Source organism: Anabrus simplex, chromosome 2 (genome assembly GCF_040414725.1).
Source record: "Anabrus simplex isolate iqAnaSimp1 chromosome 2, ASM4041472v1, whole genome shotgun sequence".
In the NCBI taxonomy this organism is placed as follows: domain Eukaryota; kingdom Metazoa; phylum Arthropoda; class Insecta; order Orthoptera; family Tettigoniidae; genus Anabrus; species Anabrus simplex.
Genome location: NC_090266.1, coordinates 600,486,719 through 600,510,574, shown reverse-complemented (window position 1 = coordinate 600,510,574; position 23,856 = coordinate 600,486,719). Strand labels below are relative to the sequence as shown.

Sequence of the window (23,856 nt, the reverse complement as noted above, 5' to 3'; positions counted from 1 at the left end):
TGCCTTGAAGATAAAGCCCTCCAGTAATCGGCTGTAGAATCTCATATACTCGTATATTTCATTTATTATTTATTTACGTAAATTTACTGCATTTATTCTCTAGAAGAAAAATATATCCGAAAATAAGTATGAAACACGTAAGGACGAGTATACAGTGCACTGACAATGAATACGGAGAAAATCTTCACCATTCATGCAAGTATGTTTCTTTCAGTTCTCTTAACAGAGACTTTGTTCTGCATGAGTCAGTTATAAAATGGACAATGATGCAGGTCATGCATGAAATGAATATGTTATCCCAGCCGTACACACATGTAGAATAAAAGCATTTTAATAGTACACGGCACATTACATAACATTGAGTTGATCTTTTATTCATTTTAGGCATCAATAAAAGCAAATGCGTAGTCGGAGTTTAATTGTAGCTTTGTAATACACAATGTTTCGTTAGTAGCTATATAGCACGAGTTTCCACAAATGCACTCACATATATACTTTGACCCACTTGACTTTGTACAGTTTCGAACATATTAATATCGTTCGCAAAGCTTCTATTTCAAAACTGAAAGAAATGTGAGGATTCTGTTGATGATAAATACTACTGTAATATGCAATTCAACAAACTTTCATTTGATGTTGATTTTCATTTCAATATAGTTTGATGTGCCTATTTATTAGTGCACCGTATGAAACAATGTACAACGGCAATTAGGAGAAGAAAGTACACATTTTTTTTCGATATTTGTTTTATGTCGCACCGACACAGAGAGGTCTTATGGCAACGATGGGACAGGAAAGTGCTAGGATTGGGAAGGAATTGGCTGTGACCTTAATTAAGGTTCATCCCCGGAATTTGCCTGGTGTGAAAATGGGAAACCACGGAAAACCATCTTCAGGGCTGCCGACAGTGGGATTCGAACCCACTATCTCCCGGATGCGAGCTCAGAGCTGCGCTCCCATAAACGCACGGCCAACTCGCCCGGTGTACACAATCTAAAGAGTGGAAACATCAAATTAAATGTAAAGATGAAGTTAAAAACGAAAATACGTAATCTTATTGCCTATAAAAGTAACGTCAACTTGAATAATTTGGTTGGCGTCCGGCTCCATGGCTAAATGGTTAGCGTGCTGACCTTTGGTCACAGGGGTCCCTGGTTCGATTCCCGGCAGGGTCGGGTATTTTAACCTTCATTGGTTAATTTCGCTGGCACGGGGGCTGGGTGTATGTGTTGTCTTCATCATCATTTCATCCTCATCACGACGCGCAGGTCGCCTACGGGAGTCAAATCAAAAGACCTGCACCTGGCGAGCCGAACATGTCCTCGGACACTCCCGGCACTAAAAGCCATACGCCATTTCATTTCATTTGGTTGGCAGAGAGCAGTAAAACTTTATTTTGTTTGGTTTTAACTTTCTCTCTGGTAATACGTCAATTCTTTTCCATAGAACTGGCATGGTTTAGAGGTGAATACGTCATTAGAGAACTCTTTCATAACATTGAACGTACCGAATCAATTCCCTTTTGAAGAACAAAACAGAAGCCGAAACAAGTGAAAAATCCACGGCTCAATGTCTGGCCAGGATATTTAGTGTGGCAGGAAACCCTGGTCAGTTCCGAGTAACTTGCTATATATGGCCATAAAACTTTCAAATTTTGCACATGAATCACGAAGCAAAACTTCGTTCTGTCAACCAGTTCTAGCCTCCTGTATTGAATATGTTAATTCAAAATTCCATACTGGATGCAGTACCTTAAAACTCAATTCCTTCTTGTTTTGGACATGACCAACTCACAAATGCCAACTTTGAAAATATACATAAAATTGCACGCATAACTCTTATCTTATGTATGTATATGGTATTAAATTTCGCTGTAATATTATTCGACCTAAAATGGGTCTAAACTAAATTGAGCGTATGATGGAAAATTTTATTATGTCAGCATGTATTAAGGATATGAATAATTGTGACAACACCGCATAATTTCCTAGCTGTTTAGTAGCCGTACCTAGACTAAATAAACCCAACCCATGATAAATTATTAGTGGGTAAGCTGCCATTTTTTAACAACTCGAGTAATGCCGTCTTGCGGAGATAGGTGGCAACAGGAGAGACAGAACAAACTTCAGCTAAAAACATTAGTCAGTCAGTGCAATGCTATTATAGGAACGTTTTAGGGATTCTAGGAAATCGTAAGGCAGCAAATTTTGCTTCCTTCCTGTGCAGGGACATTACGGTATTGGAGGACTAGGCTTTCAACGCTCATTTCTTTCTCCCGTCAGTCCAGGAGAGATCGTTTTACCATATTGTACGCTATCACCTTCCGACTCCCACTCGACAATATTAGGGCAAAGAGATTATTTCCTCCGTGGGTAGCGTGGAAGATTGCATCAGCTGCAACCCTTATTTGTCGTCACAGGTGGCTCTAGAGGGAATTCCCTCTGCTCCCAAGCTTAGCGGAGACTGAGATTGCTCACACTTCGTTATCCCAATCTTCGCTCTTTAACCTTTCCAGTCCGACTTGCCTTGGTCCGGTCTTGATTTCTTCGGATCCTGCTCCCCAACGTTACAAAATTTGTAAGGCCTTGGAACTCGTCAATTTTTCACGCTCTCCGTGGCCATTGTTTTCCTTGTCAATATATAATTCATTGTGGTGGCAGTCCCCTTGTCTACTGGTGATCGTACTCGACTTGGGGAGTTCTCCTTATAATGGCAGGCGTACAGCCGGTTACACCCGACCTTGGAAGTTCTCATTATATATGTCAGGGTCCTTTGCCTTAAGCCAGTCACAAATGAATTGCGTAGTTTTCATTATTAAAGCAGACCCCCTTTCCTACTGGCGTTCGAATTGGTATGTCCAATGTTGTTGTTGAAGTCACAGTTGCGTTTTACATTACTTTCTGCGGAATCAACTGTTTATTATCATTGTATCTCCTAACAGGTTATTGATTTACTTCAGGATTATTCGTAGTACATTTCTCAACAGCCTCATCATTAACATCAGAGTTTCTTTAAGTAATATTTTAATAATAGTAATGTTCTTTGCTTTACGTTCCAATAAAAACTTTTACGGTTTTCGAAGATGCCGAAGTGCCGGAGTTTAGTCTCGCGGGTGTTCTTGTACATGCCTGAAAATCTACCGACACGAGGCTGACGTATTTCAGCACCTTCTAGCTTCACTATAAATGAGGAGCATGTCAAGGTATTCCTTTGTGGAAAACATGCCGTATGGCAGCAGAGATTACAGTACATTACAGTACAGTACAGTACAGACTGAGTCAGGATCGAACCTGTCAAGTTGGTGTCAGAAGGGCAGAGCCTCAACCGACTGAGCCACTCAGCCCGGCAGTAATATTTTTACAGACACCGTATGTTTCTTTAAAATTAATTCTATCGGTAAATGTAATGCAGCGCTATTATCCTCTTTGCTTTTAATAGAATGATTGAGCTTTTGAACTGTTTTTCGAGTTACAGGGAGAAGTTTAATCATCATCAGGCAGAACAGAAAAAAAAATGTTAATTTTAGTAAGAGGATGATAATTGGTTAGGGGAAGATTCATTATCTGTTTTGTCATTGACAGAGCACTGTACAAAAAGAAAAAGAAGAAAAAGAAACTTTCAGGGCTGATTAAAATACGTGATGTAAGGATAGGGCTGGCAATAGGGAGGAGGGTTATTGATGAGAAGGGACAAAGTAAGGTATGAGTGTTTCAAACTGCGATGACATCGATGAACAAGAACACTTAAAACTTAATATGTCCTTTCTCTCTACAGGCTTCTCAGGCTGTATAATGGTACATCAAAAGATGGTAAGGGTATATTTGACCTGCTGCCAAAATTTTGCAGTGAGTGGCGTACGATGTGAGAAGGGATATGTAAGGCTGGTATTCAACATAGTTCAGTACATTTGTCCACACGATAATATAGTAAAAACTTGAAACCTTTGCCAGTTGGCTACAAATGTGCTGTACGACACTAACCTGCAGTAGAACAACTATATCGTTGTGACCAAAATTAGTCTAACAAGTGTTAAGAAAAAACGAAATGAAGCGAAGATGTGTATGAAGAATGAAAGTTACTTTAATGAACTGTATAAGCAGTATGAAACTGTATGATATAACGCAGAAGCACATCTAGTCGTACTGCTGTTAATGAGGCAGCTGAACACACAGAAGCTCGTCTGTGCTCTTTTCTGTATAGAAGACAGGTATGGAAAGGAAAAGGAATATAGAGTCAGCTATGAATAGCAGGAACTACAGTGTACAGAAACAGGGAACTAAAATATAAAGGAGCTCTAGGAGAGCCTGGTGGAACAAATGTAACGTTTTGTCCAAAGTGAGTCTGAAACTTTGGTGAGTATTAAAAAGTGGTGGTGGTGGTGGTGATTACGGTTTTAAACTGAAGTAAAACTGCACAACTATACTCTATTAACATTTATCAGAGGGAAAATTGGAAAGGATACGACGCTTCGAAAATTGAAGGCATCGTTTAAAGATAGACGAGGGCCACGACAGGTGTGAAAAACAAAGTCTCCCTTGGCCTTGAATACTCAAATACCACCGGGGTCGGAAAAGAATAAGAGCTTAAAAAGGGAGTTCGGATAGGATAGACGAACGTGAGGAGCCTGGCACAACTAAGTGGAAATAATGACAGTGCTCAGCTAAGAGCTCCGTGGTCGCCTACTACCAACACTTCCAAGTTCAGAACACCTGAGGACCCTTTCAGTCGTCTCGTACGACAGGCAGGTGATACCGTGGATGTCATTCTGCCATACCATCAACGGGGCATAGGGCGGGGGCATTAACAATAAAAGGTAGAAATAACGTAGTCACAAAGACGCACACACGAGATACTGTCAAGTCTGTACACAGTTTTATTTTCAAATTATATACACATCAATAACTGCGCATCAAATGAACTACCATCTTGAACTCAAACACTTGACTGCCACATTAGCATGTCAACCAACTACGGAGCTCTTGGTAAGATCACATGTACCAACACAACATAACCACAACATGAGTTCACATAGGCCAACGTCTCTGATTAACAAATCAACTCAACTACCCAAGACCGTCCATTTATATACCTTGCCTGGCCAGACTTCTAGAAAATCGTGACACAACATGCTTTCTCGTATCTTATCGATTCTCCAATAACCTGCGTACAAATGGATAGAACATCCTGTAAAACTCGAGTGGCAAGGGTGCGTTATTCTAGATTATTGCCCTTTGTTGCACAACATTACATTGGTTTCATACATCATATTTGCAGGTAATAATAATTATATAATATTAATTACATGTTTTTACATTAAATAATGTCGTATTAACATACGTACAGCAGAAGTATAGTGACATAACCTCACATATTTGTTACATAACACACAAATAATAAATGATACGACCACGATATATATCGAACAAATTCCATACTCACAAACTGTCGTACATAACTCCGTATATAATAATAATAATAATAATAATAATAATAATAATAATAATAATAATAATAATAATAATAATAATCCCGTGTGAGGATTTACCGGTTACCTCCATCGGGCGCGTCCCATTGGAATTGGGGAAGCTCGCTGGCTCTGCCGCCAGCAGAGTCACAGGGTAGTAGGGATATAAAATACCACCGTGAAAAAGAAACTGGTCCCTTGCCAGGGTTACGGCGAAGACAGGTAAATGACCAGAAGCCAGAAAACATCTTGAGGCAACCTCTAGGGCTAACAACCCTAGTTGTAAAAGGATGGGTACCCGTCCAAAGCAAAGTCAAGTCAAAAAGCATGATGGCACAACATTTCAAGAAACATACCCCCGGGGGTAAATCTTCGGATAAATCCCTCGTCGTGAATGCCACGGCGCACGAGTCTCGTTCGGATTCTGGGGGAGACTCGATATCATGCAAGAGACGAGTCGGAGCGTCTCGGTGTACCCCGAAGAGTCAAAAACTCAGGCCAAAATCTAAAACCTCTCTAGCAACTTTCAACATAAATTCATTTACACAAATTGGCAAGCTGAAAACCCTCACCAAAGCTCTTCACGAAAATCAGATATCCATAATGGCCCTACAGGAAACAAGGTACCCAGATGAAGAGATTTTTGAATCCGAAGGCTACCGATTGTTCAAGAGCAAAGCGCAAAGAGGAATCCTCAATGGAGCTGTGATGCTTGGAACAGCGTTTGCTGTTAGAACCAAGATCCTTAAATCGGTTGCAAATTTCGAACCTGTGAATGACAGATTGTCTATACTCACAATTAAATGCGCGAACAAAACCTACGCCCTAGTTAACGCACATGCTCCTACAAACGATAAGAACAAGTCTGATCCAGACGAAGTTGATAATTTCTGGGACCTACTGGATGAAAAATTAAACAAAATCCCCAAACACCATGTCAAGCTTCTTTTGGGTGACTTCAATGCCCAACTAGGTCGTGAACACAAGTACAAGAAAGTTATAGGAAATTACCCTGCTCACAAAAGAACCAATTCCAACGGCAAAAGACTGGTGTCCATTTGCGAAAATCACAACCTGCAGGTCATGTCGACCTCGAAGGATTTACTCCTACGAATCGAACCGTCAGCCTCATAAACTACGACATAATAGGACGGAATGCTGACATTTACAACACGTGTTTTCCTGTTTAGAACACTAACTGTCTGATTGAAACATTTTATGAATATAGATTTAAACACTAGAATAATTTTTTGGTCTATTGTCATGTTTACAAGACTAGAAAAGGGCAAAAGGACGAAAGAACTTTTCCTCCTCCTTACCGCGCCTTCCTCCTAGGGATAAAAGGCTGATAGGCTACGGTGCCTCTCCTCTCTTTATTCGGGTTTGAAATCGGCTCTACATCTAGAGGCGGAGTTAACACCCTAAGGAAAGGAGAAAATAATATATACTAATATAAGTACTCTATTGGCTATACACTAGAGGAGGATGACTTAGGTGAGGGTAAGCGCTGGGAATGAAGGAAGGTTTTTATGCTGTTGTACTGTCGACAGAGAGCTATTACTCATAATACCTACACGACGTAATTGTTGCTCTATTTCAAAAATATCTGCTTTATAATCTGTGCAACCAGCATCTTGATAAGCTCTTAGCAGTTGCAAACGTTTTACGAGTACGTTGGTGTCTTTACAGTATCGTATGTCTACATAGGGTAGCAGAGGCTTGTTGTGAACTTTGAGCCTATATGCAGACAGTTGATGTGTTGAGATTTGATGTAATACGTGCTTCAGGATTAGCGTTTCCAGGTACAAACATAACTTGTTTCGATAGCAATGAAGAGTTGAAATTTTCTTCAACTTCATCTTGCATCTCTTCTCTTGCTCGGCGACCGAAGGTGTAGTAGGTTTAGAAAATCAAATAAAAATTAAATAAAATCGCAAAGCTCTAATGGCAATGAAACGTGCGATTTTCTTTTTCTTCTTCTTCTACTTTTCCTTCATTACTGTTTTTATCAGCATCGTTATCCTAATTATAATTATGATCTTGCTTCTCTTTATCTCTTTATCTCGAAATGTATGCTTAGCAACAGAACATGTAGCAGGCCTAGACAACAAGGTGTTCTTTTTAAAAATAAATCAGTGTTTGCTTGACTACGGTTGAGCTCTTTGTATTTTCTTCTCGATGAAGTTACATTACACGCGGCTTCGTGACGATGAGCGTTGTATCCGTTCTTGAACTCTCTTCTACAATGATTGCATTGAAAAATTGTCGTACATTATATCTCATGACGTCTCTTATGATAGCCTCGGGAAAAGGTTTTTCTTTGACGGACTTTATCTTCTGCGAACAGATTCTTCTTGAAATCTACTAGACACTTGTTACTCTCTACTTCGATGATGCGAACAGCTTAGCCTATAACCGAGTTGGCAAGAGTGAGGTTTGACCTCTTCAAGATGGCAGCAGTGAGGTTTGCGATGTTCTGTTGTTTAAAATTCCGCGCCCACGTAGTTAAACATGACAGCTGTTATATTGACATATGCCAAAAAAGCACGTGGATTTTAAATTCCGCGCTACGACGTGCATAAGGTGGCATCTTGTGCAGTAGCCGCTGGGCTAGCTTTCTTCATAAGAGCCTGTGTATAGCCGCCGTCTTGCGCTGTAACCTCTAAGCTAGCTTTCAACATATAAGCTTGTGTATAGCCGCCATCTTGCGCAGTAGCCTCTAAGCTGGCTTTCTCCATATAAGCCTGTGTATAGCCGTCATCTTGCGCAGTAGCCTCTAAGCTAGCTTTCTCCTTATAAGCCTGTTTTAGCAGCCATCTTGCGCAAGCGCCCTTAAGCCGTCTCATAAGAGCCTATGAATAGCCGCCATGTTGCGCAGTAGCCTCTAAGCTAGCTTTCTCCATATAAGCCTGTGTATAGCCGCCATCTAGCGCAAGCTCCCATGGCCGGAATCTTTCTCTATAAGAGCCCATGTATAGCCGCCATCTTGAGCAAGCGCCCATAGCCGGCATCTTTCTCTGTAAGAGCGCATGTATAGCCACCATCTTGCGCAATCGCCCATGGTGGCAGCTTTCTCCATAAGAAGCCGTATATAGCCACCTTATTTCGCAAGCGCCCCTAGGCCGTCTCATAAGAGCAGCCGCCATCTTGCGCAATCGCCCATAGCCGTCATCTTTCTCCATAAGAAGCCGTGTATAGCCGTCATCTTGCAGAAGCGTCCCTAAGCCGTCTCATAAGAAGCTGTGTATAGTCGCCATCTTGTGTAATTAGATAGCCGCCATCTTGCGCAAGCGTCCCTAGGCCGTGTCATAAGAAATTATGTATAGCAGTCATCTTGCGCAAGCGCCTTTAAACCGTCTCATAAGAAGCTGTGTATAGTCGCCATCTTATGCAATTAGATAACCGCCATCTTGCGCAAGCTCCCTAGACCGTCTCGATAAAGAGCTATGTATAGCCGCCATCTTGTTCAATTGGCGTCGGGAAGGACATCTTGCTTGAAAACTTAGGATACCCCCTTAAGGATGGCGGACGTGAGGTTAGGCTCGCTCTCTTAGGCGTCGGGAAGGGCAACTAGCCGTTAAAGTGAGGTAACGCCCCTCCATGGGGTTAGGCCATTCCAAGGTAGCGTCTGAGAGGTTAAGCATGCAAACTTAACCAGCATTGCACTGACCTTGCCAGAGGTCAATGAGGTGGAGGCCTCTTCCGAGAGCCGGAGGTGGAGGTGGCCGCAGAACCATCCACTTACACTACTCACTGTCATTGAGCGCCATGCAATTCTCTAACATATTAATATCTCAAATATCCTCAAATATTTCTGCACGTATTATGGAATCCGCCTGAGCGTAAGTTGTAATGCTACCGATTTCCTCGTTCCTGAGTCCGTGAACGTCTGCTCTCAAGCACTTTGAAGATGTCAGATTGGTGCTAATATATCAACAACGATTAGTTTTATGGCCTTAGAACCTGGTCTTACGACGCAAGGAACAAATCTCGTCCTTGTACGAGAAATTCGATTTTCGTCTGTATTATTCTCTGTATTATTGCTGCAAATGGGCGAAATCTAGGACAGAAGCAAAATTTTGAAAAATTGTTTCTTACTGCACCACTAGGCCAAAAGATGAACCTAATATTCAGTGAGTGGTATTTGGATTTTGTATTGAAAGATTGAATGAATTAAGTCTACAGTGTTCCATTAAGGGCACAGTCCTCCTGTAAGTGGGATTAGTGCTCTAAAGCGCATTAGATGTTGAACATTGCATTGCCGTCTCGGTTTGTGTTCTTAACGTCTATTCACATCTAAAGTAAAGAATGAAATTTCTGCAATTCCGATACATTACTGTCATGGTTTATTGAGTACATTCACAGCGAGATACATTGTATATAGACTAAAAATTGATTCCACAATAAAGTAAAACTGTCTTGAGCAGCAAATATGTGCAGCACACGCATCCGTAATTTTAGGTTGTATTATTAACTCACATCCTCAGGTATGAAGTCCGGATCCATGGAGAAATGATTAGCGTGCTGGCCTTTGGTCACAGGGGTCACGGGTTCGATTCCAGGTAGGGTCGGGGATTTTAACCGTAATTGGTTAATTTTGCTGACACGGAGGATGGGTGTATATGTCGTCTTCATCATCATTTCATCCTCATCACGACGCGCAGGTCGCATGTAGGAGTCAAATCAAAAGACCTGCATATGGCGAGCCGAACTTCTCCTCGGACACTCTCGGCACTAAAAGCCATACGCCATTTCATTTCATCAGGTTTCAAAACATTTAATAGGGCCGATGACCTTCGATGTTAGGCCCCTTTAGACAACAAGCGTCATCATCATCATTAAAACATTCAATACACATCAAGGAACTACATTCAATACGACGAATACCAATTCACTCACTTCAGAGTTATTAACTTAGTGACACCCGCCATCTTAACTGAGAGGGAAAAAAGGCATTCAAAATGCAAAAACACAACGTTCTCAACAGAAGTTCCCAGACAACTTTACATTCTTCCACTTTGAGTTGCGCATCAACTCTACATTGACCATAGATTGAGCCACGCAGGCAGACTTCCTGTTCATTTCTGCTAGTTTTATCAACGACACGATTACATCCTTCATATTGATTGGAAGATCCCTCATCGAAGCTCCTTCTCAGGTCACAAGTCGTGGATAGCTCCAATAAGTAAAGTCTCTGTACATGTCGGGTCAGTTCTCCATTAGCCGCCTGTAGCTTCACCACTCTCACAACTGCATCTCGACCAGGGATGATGTTGGTGACTATGCTAAGAGGCCAATCCAGACGCTTCAGGGAATCACTGCACACAAGGACGATGTCTCCTACTCCGACTGCGGAATGACTCCTCTTCTAAGACTTAAATCGTATCAGTTGACCCAGATCATCGCTTCGGAATCTGTTTCGTAGGTCTCTCTGGAGTGATTGCCTATATCTTGTTGACATTTATCATCAAGTACTAATTAGATAATTTAGTTTTGTGTGTTGATAGTAACGAAGCAGTTGACTCTAGATTATTGTATGTTTACGAGTAGTAATAAACCACGATCTATTAGTTTTGTAACAAGCTCGCTATTCATTTAACACCCGTAAAACATATTATGGTGCCCGAAATAACGGGAACACAGGATAAGGAAGCGTATAAGAACTATAATTCTTGTGAAAGATGCAACATGGAAGGTGTTGAGGAACGAATTGTGATACGTACGTTTCACCACGACACGCAATAGATAAATACCTGTAAGACACTTATACTATTCTGAATTATGTTAGATTACTCAACATTTGCCCTTTTATTCACGCCTGAGTGCTCCTTGACTTTTAATAATCTCAAGTGTCTACATTATCTTTGAGTGCGATGTACTTTAGCCGCCATGTTATCGTCATATAACTTGCAAAGAGGACATTACCTCTAGGAGACTCTAATAACGACACGGTGGCAAATATCGCTATCTCCTGAGCATTGGTGAAACTACACAAGGAAGATTTCAGACAGCTAGAGACGACACGAGAAAATTCACGGAACGTTATTATACTAACCCCCGTGGTGTAGCCTCTCGCTCGAAGGCTCCAGGTTCGATTCCCGGCCAGGTCAGGGATTTTTCTCTTGACCTGAGGGCTGGTTCGAGGTCGACTCAGCCTACGTGATTAGAAATGAGGAGCTATCTGACGGTGAGATGGCGGCCCCGGTCTCAAAATCCCAGAATAACGGCTGAGAGGATGCGTCATGCTGACCACACAGCGGTCGTTGGGTAGGCCAAGGCCCTTTCAAGGGCGTTAAGTGCCGTGGGGGTTATTATACCCACAATAAACAATGTCTCAGCACTCGCTTGGCAAGCTAAAAAGGAAGCACACAACTCGGCCTTCAAACAATGTACGTTTCACCAAAACAGATAAATGATTTCAGCGATACTTTGGCGCTGGACGATATAGTACACTGCTTGGAACGCCTTAAAGACATTTTTCAGAGTTTAATTGTTCTGTATGATGCTATACAAGATCTGATTGAGAACGGTGACCATGACGAGGATGTACAAGTCTGTGAAAATCACGTAGACAGTGCTAAGCGTGCAATGCGGAAGGCTAATAAAGTTAACGACAAAGAATTTGCAATACGCACATGTTTGCTCAGCTACAACATCACCCGTACACTTCCGAAGTAAAGCTTCCTTCTATTAGAATAGAGACTTTCTGAGGAGACAAAGAACCATGGCCGTGTTTCGGGGAGCAATTTCAATCTTCGGTGGACAAGAACTCAGCAGTATCGGTGATAAATAAGCATACCTCGATACCTCGACTGTGACCTCAAACATCTGGTAATGCACTAAGAGGTGGAGATTGCTTTGACTGTGCAGAAGATACGAAGCGACTGGCCACTAACGACTGCTTATACTCCGACGGCAGGGTCTCTCCATGTTAATACCACACGTAACAAGCCGAAGAGGAAATATATCAAACAAGTCACAGAAGCGCATTGCATTTTCCGTGGGAATAGAGGTCACTGGAGTCAAGATTGTCAAACAATAAGGAACCACCTGGAGAGAAATGGAAAACTGAAGAATGCAAACAGATGCTTCCTATGTCTTAGGCCATCGTTGGAAAGATGGTGCGAAGTTTTATAAGGTACCCTGCTTCATGTGCAAGAAGTCACATCACGTGTCAATTTGTGGAGAAGACCAGCAGGAAGATGTAACGGTGGGAAAGATCGATGTAAACGCGGCCAATTTCACGTATCTTCAAAATACTTGGGCGTGGATAACTAGCCCAACTGGACTGACCAAACTTACGTGATTTATTTTAGGTGCTGCAAGTCAGTCCAATTTCATCAGAACAAGCCTCGTGTATCATCTCAAGCTTACTATTGTCAAAAATAGGAAATTGTCTGTTACGGCATTTGCGTGCGTTCAAAACACGGCAACAACACGCAGGGTTGTCCAGTTTAACATCAGTGGCGTGTGGACGAAAACAATTGAAATGATAACCGCTTCCGAGAGCGAAAACAAGTACTGTATTCCCTGCATCCTGCCGTTCACACGATGTTTATTCCTTACCATGCGCCCGAACGTTACAATTAACATACCTCAAGGACAATGAAAGTGAACTCCCCATTGAACTTCTCATAAGTAGTGATCATTACTGAAAGATGATCCGAGATGGCCAACCAATACGCCTTTCTGAGTCCATAGTACTTCTCTAGTCTAACTTGGGTTAGGTTCTTAGCGGAAACAAGTGCGGAACCACAGTCCATCAGGCAAATCATGTTCACGCAGGTCAATAATTTGAGCCTGGGCGACAGTATGTGACAATTTGGGATTTAGAAACGTTGGGAATAAGGGAGCAGCAAGGTAGGACAATTTCTACGAAGGACGCTACCATTCTTCAACAGTTTCACGATTCGTTTTGTATGGAAGTACGGCGGAGAGTAGTTTCTCTACCCAGAGAATAGTAAATTATCTTGCCATCAAAACGATTCAATGCCAATAATCGATTTAGATCACTTGAAAGGAAACTTCATAAGAATGCTGAGTTTCGAGGAATGTGCTCTTTTCAAATGAGTGACTAGATTGAGAAAGGACATGTGGAAATGACTGCTGCAAAAGATAATCTAAGCGATGCTTTTATATTTACCGCACCAAGGCGTCAGGAAAGAGAGGAATGGAGCTCAAATAGAGGATTGTGTTCGACGTTTCGTCACACGGGAGGGACTAGCCGTCCCTTAACTACGCTCTGAAAGCAGGACCAAACCCCTTCCTGAAATTCTGTCAACGGTAACGCGCTTTCGTACATATCGAAAAGCAATAGTCAGGGATGGAACCCAAGCCTTTTCAACTGTACCTAGATGAGAAAGACAGAGACTTAACCAGATTTTTCTGGTATTAGTCCAGAAGAGGGAAGATGGTAACTGGTAAACAGCAGATGAAATAGTCACGTACGCGTACGCTACCGTTTGGTCTCATGTGCAGTACCTTCCTTCTACCTGCCGCTCTACGTGAACAGACGTCAAGGTGCAGTAACACATTCTCCAAAGCAGCAGAACTCTTAGATCAGAGCACATTCTTACAAGGAACAGCAAGATTTTACGATCCCCTGCGTTTATCCTCGCCTGTCTCAATAGTAGGAAAATTAATCCTCCAGGATACTGGGTGTTGAGGCATAGAGTGGGATTCTTCCCTAGGAAGAGCATCAATCAGCTATCACTTTCAAACGCCCCTAGAATGACTGGAATGTGTAAACAGATTTCAAACGCTGCGCATATCCACTCTTCTGAGAGAGCAAACAGAGCAGCATTGTACACTAGAATGTTAACAAACGATAATATCTCAAAATATTTGGCCTTCAGTAAAAGCAGCGGGTCTCCAATCAAAAAGGATTACACTCCAGCGACTAGAACTTCTGACGACATTGATAGGTTCCCACCTCTTGGAATATTTCTGCCAGTCGACACAATTTGTAAGCACGTGAGCTACAATATTGACCGTCTCTGTGGTGGCCCTCTACTGGATACGGAGTTATCCTATTTGAAGGAAGACATTCGTATGCAACAGCGTGGCAGAAATTCAAGGCTATCTCACAGATAAAGGACATGAGTTCTGAAGTACTAAGCCCAACGGCTTCCGTCGGAACGTGTTTCGTTTGGTGTTGATCAACGAGAAGGTGAAAGCATGTTGCTAACACGGAGCCATAAAAGAGCAGGAACAGTGCCACGAGATGCTTCAGTAATACACTGAACGATTCGCAAAAGCCGACAGTGGACACCCGACTGAGGAATCCAAGATAATTTGTGGCAGTACTGGAAGAGGGGAGAATGAGAACAATCTGTATCAGTGAAGTAAGTCTTCTGAGAATGAATACTGTTTTAAAGATTGTAACATGCGAGAAGACAGCCAGAATGTTAAATAGGAAGAGGAGAGAGCAGGAAACACGTAAGTGGAGGTTGTGGATTCGGCTGAAGAGGAAAGGTTGACAGGCTACTGGTATGTCGTCGTCAGCAGTTTTCCGGCACTCTCTGGGGATGTAAATCGTGCCTTGGAAGTAGCACAAAGTTGCGTTCTTACGCACGACGAACACGAGTCTATTAGCTAAACTGTAGTGTTGGCTCTGCATGGAGCTGTTTTCTGTTAGTATAGCAATGAGAGCAATGCAGGACGGGAGTTTCTTGAAAAAATTCTCGAGATGAACCCTAAATACCGGCAGTGGAACTTGAATCTTGGAAAAGTGTTGGAACGTCTTCGTAGGATCTACAAGAGTGTAACTGCCAAGCCAGACGTTGAAGAGTTACAACTACTAAGGAAGGCAGTGCTACTTAGACCTCAACAGCTTGCCAACATGGCGCCCTTCGCGAATTTGTACCGCGGCCTCGCCAGCGCTATTTATCGAGAAGCAAATTCTCAAGGAGGTCCAGTAGTTGGCAGACTGACATCTCGACGACAACGCTACCAAAGTCAAAACTACTACAGCGCTCTAAGTTGATGCCACGCCATACAGTGCTTTGCGCTGCTTCAGACGATTACTTGGGCCGTACATGACTGTCCTTGCTCAGAAGCCAGACTGTCCATACGAAAACGATCGTTGCACTAAGGGCCTTTGGTCCATGCCCTACCCATGTAGAGACAAGGAGGCTGCACAGAAGGCCATCATACACGCTGTTGGTATAGCACTTGATGATTTACTGGTCAATCAGTATGCTGGACAGTTCTGCGAATTATCTCACGATTATGACAAGGGTCTCAACTGCTAAGAGCAAGCTACCACTTCACTGTTCACATGAGATATGTAAGTCTACATATGAAGATCAGTTCGGGCAGTTGTAGTCCCCTGCTGTTCCTAGACTACCTTCTGAGGAAATACACTTAACTCAAAGACCCGATGCACACGTATCACAAGTATGATAAGCAGCCCATATTAACTATTCGTTACTATTCCATAAAGCCATTGAAGTCGACTCCAGTCATTCCTCAGCTCCCGGATCGCTCCATTGTCTCAAGGCCAGTACAGCTGGTCGTTCCCTTAGAAATCGACTGACCAGGGTGAGGAGGATGTTGAATATTGTGATCAAATACCAATTATAGAATTTTAGTTTTGTATGTTAATAGTCGATGTTGATAGTGACGAAACAGTTTACGGGAAGTAATAAACCACGATCTGTATGTTTTGTAACAAGCATGCGTTTCACTTAACACCCGTTAAACATACCTCATAAATATACGTTAAAAGCCCAGAATTAATTATGGATTAATAGTCACAAAGCCATCTATTCATAGTTTATACATGCTTTACCTAATATTCTTTTAAGCATGTCTTTCATGATTTTTATGATTCTCTCAATCCACTACCACACCACGCAGCGGGGTTTTCCGTGGTTTCCCATTTTCACACCAGGCAAATACCGGGGCTGTACCTTAATTAAGGCCACGGCCGCTTCATTCCATTTCCTAGGCCTTTCCTATCCCATCGTCGCCATAAGACATATCTGTGTCGGTGCGACGTTAAGCAAATAGGCCTAACAAAAAAAATTCTTGGTCAACCTGTTTGATGAGAAATATGGAACTACGGTTTATTATCTGAATACTGAAGTAGACACAACAAGTAGTAATAATAATAATAATAATAATAATAATAATAATAATAATAATAATAATAATCTTCATTTCTGTTGCTATTTATTTTATTCTACGATATTTCACACAATATTCAATTATGCATTTCATTCATAGCAATCGCATACATAAAATGGAGGGATAGGAGTGTAAATACTGTATGCTAGATGTTACCAGGTCCTAGAATATTGAGTAGATTCATAATTTTGTATCAGAATTACGCGTAAAATATTACAAATCCTTTCTGATTTCAGACAGACGTGGGGGAAAGTTCTATAATCCGGAGAGACTTCGTTCCGCCACGCAAAATACTTGTACGCTTTACGTATGAAGGTAAGCAAAACTGTGGCATATTTAATGTATATTTTCTTTCTGTTTTATTTTTAATATTTTATGCACCCGTGTCTTTTAAATAAGATAAATGAGCATGTGATATAAATCATTACATTCTGCCTGCAATGTTGGAGGGCCAGATGAGAGAATGTAGGAATGTGCTGCAATACCTTGTTTACACCCGGTTACCGTCGTATTGTCCATGTTTAATTTCACTATTCGGTAAACATCAGAGCTTGCGTTTCAAATACTGATTGCTAGTACTTCCATCAAAAGTGGACAGGGACCCAATATGTGTATACTCGATCCGCTGCTTTTAATCTAAAAGGAAGTAAATGAAATTTCAGAAATGAAGTTTCATTAAAATTGACTGTGGTCCTCTCATGATACGTATCTCCGTAAGCTTAGCAATGGAGTGAGGTATATTTCCATGTAATAGTGTTTAAAATTTTTCCGTAGGTAGTCCTACCAGGGTTTCGTTTCTATTTACATGTATACGCTGGCCAAATTGGATTATGTTTTAAAATATATTCCCTCCTCCGAAATTAGCTGTTCTGGAGAATCCAAGCGTAGCAAGGAGGCTAGTTAAGAGAGTATTCTGAGCCAGAGGATCCCAAGACAGGGAGTCATCGTTACTGGTTGCTCACACGTTTAATGCTAGTGGGACTTCTGGAGTGAAGATTAACGCCTCTGTGATTCGGATTCTACGTAAATCTGAAGATTCGTAGCTTTCATATTACATCAACCATTACGCGATAAGTCTGAATTTTTGGTTGCTTGCCTCTTTGTTTGATGTGAGCTAAATTGAGTTCATTCTTATTCCTTATCTGTCGAGAACATGATTTATTTTGACAAGTACTTAGGGCTTTTCAATTGATAAATATATATATATTTCATATTTGCAAAGAAAATGTAAAATAATACTTTCTAGACCGACCAAGTGACTGTGGGTTTGAATCACGTATCTATCAGGTTGCATTCGGGAGACAGTAGGTTCGAACCCCAATGCCGGCAGCCTTGAAGATGGTTTTCCTTGGTTTCCCATTCTCACACCAGGCAAATGCCGGGGCTCTACCTTAATTAAGGTCACGGTTGTTTCCTTCCCACTCCTAGGCTGTCCCTATCATACCGTCGCCATAAGACCTATCTGCGTCGGTGCGACGTGAAGCAAATTGTAAGTAGGCATAGTACTGTATATTTTATAGATTTTCCTTCCCTGAAAAGAACATTGGGCCAGAATTTTCATGCATTATTTACAATAGTATCTAACATAACGGACCTTTTAAAATAGCATATACATTGAATTGAATACGTAGTAATTTAACAGTAACTTGAAAGGGAAACTCACACTGTCATAGGCCTATATACTGATTTAGTATAAAATGATGTTATCATCGAAAACTGAAATACAAAGGAAATATTATTATTATTATTATTATTATTATTATTATTATTATTATTATTATTATTATTATTATTTTACGGGAATATCGTGGATCACAGAGGTGTAAGAAGGTGCTGGGGTGAATGGGCGGAAAAGGGATTGACCAGAGCGTAAGTTAATGCAATCAAATTTGAAATTTCATTTCTATCGTTCTTCTATTTTCATAAAATTTGATAGATAGGAAAACAATGAAGTAAACAACAGTGGTCTATAAGTCTTAATATCAGATACCAAAACTTGACAGAATTATCAACACGATAACATACAAGGAATGGGCATTGCAGCTCTGAACAGGTACACTATCTTATAAGTGCATCTTTGCTCCACTCACATATATAGCCTAGGAGTCTGAGCTCCAAAAGTAAATTCAGTTCAGCCTCTCAGAGGCATAAATTCTTACATCACAAGGTTAACCTGACAATTCTCATACAATCAATTAGCCCTGGTTTGGATCCATCATCTGCTCAAAAGTTGTATAATTCACGTGTTCCAAAAGGAAACTCGCACCACAATATACTGTTTGATCAAACAGGGGCGTCATTGCCCATACTACTGGCCTTAATATGAAAAAAGAAAAGGTTGATTATGATCGGCCAAAAACAAAAGGCAAGGAGGTGAAAAACTTGCACTACTTGTAGAAAACTCTTAATAACCTGAGTGGCCTTATGGCTTGAAGTTAGAGAGATTAAACCTTTTCTACAGAGAGGTGAATAAACGAGAAATGTTAAATGCCAAGAGTGTTAAGAATTTAGAGTTTCAGGAAATTTTAGTCACCCCGTACCAAGTTGAATAGGAATCAACATAGGGTAATCATCCTTTGTTCACTTAGTTTAGATGTTTCCCAGCAGGTATTTGAACAGAGTCCTCAAACTTGCCGAAAATCTACATTTACACCATGGAATTACAACTTTACACGAATGAACGATGTTTGAAACCTTCCCCTCTAGCTATCTGCCTGGAGCTATCACATGTGATGAATTTCTGCCATTACCTTGCTTGGTGGGCCTTTTCAACGCCGCCCGTGGCCCCTGCCCCCTTAGTACACGACTCACACAATAAACTGGAGCGATGAAGGTGACAATACGGCCTTAAAGTGCCCATCTTTTATACTATTTCGAGGGGAAGTTTCCAGAACTCTTTACAGATAGGCTGAATTTCAGTACAAACCCCAATGAAATGTTACGTCACTCTTCACTTCTTCATCACTCAGAACTTCTCAGAGAAAAAAAGTAATATTAATTATTTTTCCATTTCAGACAGAAAAATCAAGACGTCTCTTCTAAAACAGTAGTAAGAAAGAAAGAAAACATGGACATTCAAGGCAAATTTAACATTCAAATTATAATATATATGCAGTTCAATCCTCATTTTATAACTGCTATCATTAACATAATAACAGAAATTATTGCTAGTATTTTGAGTGATCTACAATCTCTATACCTAGTGATACGGAGAAAGAACGATCAGAGTCAATGAAAAGGTGGTAAAAAAAATATTTTGTACTGTATGAACTTCCAGTAATGATGTGCTTTACTAAAATCTTATCACCAACAAATTCACACACCCAACGAAATGTTTAAAACTGTGATATATTCAAAACTACAATCATAAAAGCGTTTGATAGTTTAAAAATGTTCTCCTTGAAAATGTGGTTTCCCTGACTCTGTGCGTTCTTTCTTTGTACCCTTCAATTGTAATTGGCTAGCGAAAATACTTACAAATTTCTGATTGGTCCATAGATAGTGTAGCAAAAAGCAGCTAAAGTGTTGACAACTTCGATACATGATCAAAACAATCTTCAAGAACTAAGGTTAACCAACAGTAAAAGTCAACTTTCCCTTACGAATTACTTATCATTGATCCAGCCAGAGGGGGCACTTAGGCCGGTGGTATCTAACAGTTGCAAACACAAGTATCTTGCATTACATTAGTTCAAGTTATATTCGCATTACATAGATTGCCTTATACAAGGCGCGCAGTTTAACTGGACAGAGAAGTTGTACCCCCGGTACAATTATTATTATTATTATTATTATTATTATTATTATTATTATTATTGTTGTTGTTGGTGTTGTTGTTGTTGTTGTTGTTTTTATTATTATTAAGGGTATGGTACACGATCACATTTAAAGAACTAAAATAGCACATAACGTTAACAATTTACAATATATAGTATAACATGTAATCCACTAATGCAGAAGTTGGAAATGTAAAATTAGACTGGGTTCTACAGTAGTGCCTCAGTCGGACTGTGGAGAAGGTATCTTGTTCCGATTGAAGAAAGGGTCAACACATAGGCCAGAGTTGCTTATGATAAGGATTGATCTTGAACACATCCTACGGAAGGTGAAATTTTTGTATACGCTAACCATAGCACTATACCTGCAAAGATATGGTGGGGCAATGGGACATAAAACTGGAAGCCTCTGCGTTGATGTGGACATATTTTTTCAGAAATCAGCCGGAATGCATGGTTAATTCGGACATCACTTACTCGTGGATGAGGGCTGTTTAGCCACATGCCAGTAGAGTATTCAGCTGTAAAGTAGCTGAAAAGCGAAGAGTTGTTGCACTGTAGCCCAGGGTTTTCCACACAGTTTCTGACCTGAGATTTGAAGCAGTCTTGGTCATATTTTTAAAGATCATTGTGTGATGGTTGTGTAATATCCTAGACAATATGTCTTTCCTTTGATTTTTTAATTCACAGAATAAGTTATTTTATTTTTGCTGATTTTTCATTTTTCCGCAAAGAAGAGTTAAAAATGGCTAAGGAACGAAGGTGTAGGGACTGCGGATGTGAGTGGGTATTAATGAGCATGAGGGAGGAGTTTGAGAGTTTGAGAGAGGTAATTAGAATTCTCGCGGAGGACAGAAAAAAGGCAGGTCTCCCTCAAACAATGTACCTGATTCGGCAGGGGTAGGTGGGGCTGTACAAGAAGGATGGGAAGGAAAGGGAGGAAATTGTAGAGGACAGGTGGGCTAGTTTTTTTAAGGGAAGGATTCAGGACAGATGTCGACGGAAAATCGGTATGAGTCACTGCACATATAACAGCGGAGATGATGAACACGGAACTTTTGCTGAGAAGGGGAGGAGTAGGAGGAGAGGATAAGGTAAGAAAGGGAAATGCAGGGTCGACGATAGTAAAAGGGAGATGGAACAGGGTTAGGGCGCGGAGAATAAGGAGGAGGATATAGGTTCTGCACCCGTCAGGAAAGATAGCGGAGACCAGGAGGAGAGCGGATCAAATTAGTTGGGTGGGTTTGTGACTCTGGTATTGGAGGATTCCTTTTTTTAGGTATGGGGATAAAGTGTGTGGAAGAAAGGAAACCGGGGTAGGGGTATTAGGTTACGGGAAATGTTGAGGAAAGTAGAAGGGAATGTGGTAGTGTTTTACGTTGGTACTAACAATTTAAGGCAAGCAGGTATAGATATCAACATAGTCGGGGATGTGTGGGATCTGTTTAATGCAACACGGGAGAAGATTAAGGAAGCGAAGGTAGTTACCAGTCGAATACTGTGCAGGAAGGATACTTTTAAAAAAGTATATTTTAGACAATTTTACTGATATATTTTTCTAACATTCTCTTCGTTTTTCTTGTATTTTCTGTTTAAGGACGACACACACACCCAGTACCGGGCCAGTGGAAATAACCAATTATGGTAAAAATCCCCGACCCGGCAGGGAATCTAACCCGGGGCCCCTTGCACCAAAGGCCAGCACGGTAACCATTTAGCCATGGAACCGAACATACTGAAAAGAAAGTGAGACTATGGAGCGGGTTGTGGGAAAATAGGAGTGAGTTTTTTTAGATACTACTGGGTGTTTGGGAGAAAAGGACCTTCATTAGGATGGCCTTCACTTGAACCGAAGTTGTACGTATAATTTAGGATATTTGTTTAGACGTGTTGTAGGGAGGTACGCTCAAGGAAAATGGGTGGGCTAGGAAGTGGTGGTGCGAGTACAGGGATCTTGAAGCAAAGTAAGGATGACTTAAAGATGTTTGAGTAAAAAGGTAGAAGTATTTTAAAGAAAGGAATAGAATTACGTAATTGTATAGATATGTATCTAACAGATACTGCAATAGTGGTTAAATAATGGCTTAGATGTGTTATTATGGATACGAAAGTATTATAATGAAACTGGAGTGTTTATCGTAGAGAAAGGACATAAACCCTAGGATGAGGAGTACTATTTCTGGTGAAGGAAGAATCTGTAAGCTACGAAATAATTCGGAATGAGAAGCAAGAAATTCCAGGTGTAACGCTTATCTCTAAAGATAATAGGCAACTTGATATTTCTGGGATATACAGACCTAAAAAGGGTCACGGATGTGACACGGATGTGGAATTATTTCATAAGGTGGGAAACGACATGGAGGACAACAGGATTGTAGCGGGTGATCTCAATTTACCAAATGTCAATTCGGAAGGTAAAGCGAATGATAGGAAGCATAACCAACAAATGGCAAGTCAGCTAATCTGGCAAGGACAGCTGAATCAGAAAATTATGGAACCAGCTAGAGGGAAGTATATTCTGGATGTGGTGCTTTTAAAAACAGGTGAGCTATAGAGAAACTGAAGTAATAGAACGTATAAGTGATCAGGAAGCTGTTTCATTCGTAGTTAAAAATAAATGCTATAGAAAGGAAGGATGAGAAACTAGGACTATCAGGCAATACCATATGGTTGATGAGATAGGCATGAGGAAGTTTAAAAAATAATAATGATCGGAGTAAAACGATAAATAAAAATGTAAACAGGGTTCGTGGTATGTGTTTGAAGCAATTGTTTACGAATGGGAAAACAGTTATGTACTTTTAAAAGTGGTGAAGGAAGGTAAAGGGACGCTATATTATAACAGAGAAGTAAGGAGACTAAGAAGAAGGCGCAGGCTGGGATGAACTAGAGTTAGAAGTGGTTATGGAAGTAGGTAGAAATTGAAGAGACTTATTGGGAAACTCAATCCAGTGAAGAAATCAGTCGAGGATAACGTAACCGCAAGCACAATTGTGATTTATACATATTTTTGTGAAAAAAATGAAGGGTATGTGTAGGTACTTTAAGGCAGAAACAGGTTTCTGGAAGGGCATTCCAGGAATCACTGGTGAACGAGGGGAGTGTCCTTTATACTGTACCGGGATTGACCGTACATCAAGTATACCTTAAATAAAATACGCCATAAAGAATTTATAAAATATTAGCGATTGTATTTTCAGCGCACATACTAACAAAATCTCGCAGGAGCAAGTAGTCAACCCGCACAACACTACTTTCGTCATCACATAGCCAACGTGGTGTTAAGGACAGGTTCCGTCATACGATCTGGAAACATCCATCAAAGAAAATTTCTTATATCCTAAACAAATTGTGGTAAAGATTCAGAAAAAAGCGGCATCTTATAGTGCACATATCAAGCGTTTCCTCGTGTTAATTTCTCCAAAATCGATCACGGGATTACTGAGATATTCAAGATTTTATAAAACATTACGTCAAAGCTAGATT

The 23,856-nt window shown here is 40.8% G+C and overlaps 1 protein-coding gene across 2 annotated transcripts in view; it reads left to right on the top strand.

Annotated features, from left to right (window-relative positions):
- Oct-TyrR (Octopamine-Tyramine receptor) overlaps positions 1 to 23,856 on the top strand; it is a 1,114,805-nt gene that overhangs the window by 991,392 nt on the left and 99,557 nt on the right. For both annotated transcript variants that reach the window (XM_068225823.1, XM_068225824.1), the window contains exon 6: positions 16,831 to 16,909. The gene's annotated coding sequence lies outside the window, so the exon portion shown is untranslated. The remainder of the gene's footprint in view (positions 1 to 16,830; positions 16,910 to 23,856) is intronic.